Source organism: Nanorana parkeri, unplaced genomic scaffold (genome assembly GCF_000935625.1).
Source record: "Nanorana parkeri isolate BGI_ZX_2015 unplaced genomic scaffold, ASM93562v1 scaffold1811, whole genome shotgun sequence".
NCBI lineage: Eukaryota > Metazoa > Chordata > Amphibia > Anura > Dicroglossidae > Nanorana > Nanorana parkeri.
This window is the reverse complement of record NW_017308079.1, coordinates 199,925-203,416: the sequence shown is the minus strand read 5'-3', so window position 1 is coordinate 203,416 and position 3,492 is coordinate 199,925.

Below are 3,492 nucleotides of genomic sequence, written 5' to 3'. Positions count from 1 at the left end.
CCAACTCTCGGGACCGCGATAAGTTCTCATAGTCTTTGTGGAAGCTCTTTCGGGCCCCCCTCACTGCTCCTTGGGCCGCTGGCTCTGGTCCTTGGCGCCCTGCGGCAGCCCTTGCGTCGACCTGTTGAGGAGTCCCTGGAGGTCGCAGACGAACTTGTAGACGTAGCGCTGCCCTCCGGTCTTGTGGATGATGTTCTTGTGGTAGTAGTAGCGCAGCCCGCGGCTCAGCTTCTCGTAGTTCATCCTGGGCTTGTTCTTACGCCTCCCCCAGCGCCGTGCCACCTGCGCGGAACGTAAACGATCACGTTAACGAGGACAACCAATGAGCATTCAGGAAGGCGGAAGAATCAATATGTGTAACGCGAAACGCGTCGGCATTTTTTTTTTAATCTGGTCGATCCCTTATCAGTAAACTATCAATTGGGACTCTACAAGGTGCGGTGGCGCCCCCTGCCTGCCAATGAGGAACTAGACGTCCCTTTAGATATATAGAAACAGGGGATGCCTGTGATTTGACCTCAAGCTCTCTGCACGTGTCTGGGAAAGGCAGTGAGCCAATTACAGGAGCAGAGGGAGGAGGACGCCTTCACATCCTGTCTGTACTCCTGCTATGGTTGCAAGATGGACTCATTAGAATTTTGTGACCGTTCTAATCTCTTTTAAGTGGGGGAGGGTTAGGATTTCGATGCCTGTTGCTAAAGCCCATGTGGAGGTTCCCTCCTTTTTCTGAAGTCGGGAAGGGATGAATGAGAACATTGTGTCGTTTTTGTCCTCGCTGGGGAAAGCTCATTTCCTGTGTGAGGTCACCAGGACAGGAAGTGATCAAAATCCCTACGATGGAGGGGGGCGTAGACGGGAGTAGAAAACCTTTTGCTGAAGTATAGGGCGGGGATGGATGAGAACATCCGTCAGGTTTGTCCTCACTAGGGAATTTTCATGGCTGCTGCTAAAGCCCATGTGGAGGTTCCCCTTGACTTCCTGTCAGGTCACCGAGACAGGAAGTTTGCAAAATCTCTCCAAAGGGGGACACAGGTTGGCTTGGGGAACCTAAAATAAACCATTACGTTTCCGCCTTTGCACCGGGTTTCCTATTTCTTTTACTTTTTTCCCTGCAGACTCGGATGGACGGGGTGTCACGTCATTGCACGTGGTGTTGTTTTATTGGTCGGGCGCGCCACTGTGGGCGTGGCTTGGTCTGCAAGGCCGTCAGTAATGACATGTAATGATGGACGGGGTGTCACGTTATTGCACGTGGTGTTGTTTTATTGGTCGGGCACGCCGCTGTGGGCGTGGCTTGGTCTGCAACGACATGTACAGAGAGGGGAATCGGGCAGCGACGTACCTCGTTGGGGTCGGACAGCTTGAACTCCCAGCCGTTGCCGGTCCAGTTGATGAGCTTTTGGCAGGACGAGTCTTGCAGTAACTCCAACAGGAACTGCCAGAGCTGGATGGGGCCGTTGCTGCCTGTGAGAGACCAAAGACACATATATTTAAAAACAATTAATTGAACCTATAAAAATAATATATATATACACAGGAACAAATATTTCAAGTGGAAGCAGAAATCAAGTTCTGGCTCAGCGGGGGGAAGAAATAACTGCATGCACGGCTGACTTCCTGTCTGTGATTCATAGCCACCCTATACATTGTATTATTGGGATAGACGGATAATAAGACCAGAACACCATTTCCTGTCACCTCTTCTCACCTGTCGTGGTGGGTTTGCTGTCCTTGGCTCCAGCGGATTTCTGGTTATAGGCGGAGTAGAAGCTGGTTTGGTTGGCGCCGGTGCAATGGCCGCCGAGGTTGGGGGGTTGAAAGAAATCGGATTCACTGTAGGCAAAACCTGAAAGGGGGGAGACAACCGTCACTGACCTGTGCACAGCAAATTGTAAATCTCAGCATTGTGGGAGGGGCAGAGACACCATATACTGTGGGGAATCTCACATTGTGGGAGGGGCAGAGACACAGACTACTGGAGGAAATCTCACATTGTGGGAGGGGCAGAGACACAAACTACTGGGGGAAATCTCACATTGTGGGAGGGGCAGAGACCCCAAATACTGGGGGGAATCTCACATTGTGGGAGGGGCAGAGACACTAAATACTGGGGGGAAATCTCACATTGTGGGAGGGGCACAGACACAAACTACTGGGGGGAATCGCACATTGTGGGAGGGGCAGAGACCCCAAATACTGGGGGGAATCTCACATTGTGGGAGGGGCAGAGACTCGAACTACTGGAGGAAATCTCACCATTGTGGGAGTGACAGAGACACAAACTCCTGGGGGAAATCTCACCATTGTGGGAGGGGCAGAGACACCAAATACTGGGGGAAATCTTACATTGTGGGAGGGGCAGAGACACAAACTACTGGGAGGAAATCTCACCCTTGTGGGAAGGGCAGAGACACAAACTACTGGGAGGAAATCTCACCCTTGTGGGAGGGGCAGAGACACAAACTACTGGGAGGAAATCTCACCCTTGTGGGAGGGGCAGAGACACCAATTAGTACAGGGAAATCGCTGAGAACCGTAACGGATCTGTAAAGATGTCTGAACATGGAGCGCCCCTTGAAACACTGTAGGATGTTCCTACCTGTGTGGAGGTCTTGGGCTGATCGGTGCTGGATGTTGCCGTTTATGGGGGAGAAGTTGGAGGTCTTGATCTCGACGGATTGGGCGCAGTTCATCCAGGAGGTTTCGTCCCAGCCGTGCCATTCCTGGGACGCCCAGGAGAAGCTGTCATCGCCAACGGAGCCGGCGCCGGTGCTCTGCGAGTACCCGTCTGATTCCGGGGTGAAGGCCAGGTCCTGCTGAGCGTGGTACAGAGACTCCTCGCTGCCCTGGAGTGACCCCAGCATGCCTTGCTGGATGGAATGTTGATGCATTTCCTCCGTCAGGGCCGGCAGCATTGTTTGAAACGACTGGAGATATTCCTCCGTCCCGTGTCCTGCAGAGAGAGAGAGAGGGAAATCATATAACCACGTCCCAAGTACAGCAAAACTATTGGTCTGGACTTCCTGTCCTGGTGACAACCACTCTCTCCTTTTCCTGTTCGGGGTGTCACGGGGACAGGAAGTCTCTTCCCCTCTTTACACAGTGTTACACACCGTTTTAGTGTTTCATGATTCACTCGCAGGCGGTGCTACATCTTAAGTTTTAAAGGCTCATTACACAAAAAAGAAAACTAAACATTGAAATGCATTCATATCTATTTTTAAAGATACTCTGAGGGGGGAATTTACCAAACCTGGAGCAGTCAGAATCTGGAGCAGTTGCCCACGGCAACCCAGAGCCGTAGCTAGCTCCTTTTGCACCCGAGGCAAGAACAGAAAACTGTGCCCCCCTCCCCAACTGACGCGCGATGTCACACAATGCCGCGCACATGCGGCACCATGTGACGTCATGTGCCCCGCCTCCAGGCAGGGGAGAGTCCCCCCCCCCTCTTAACTGCGCCTGAGGCGAGTGCCTCACTCGCCCCATGGTAGC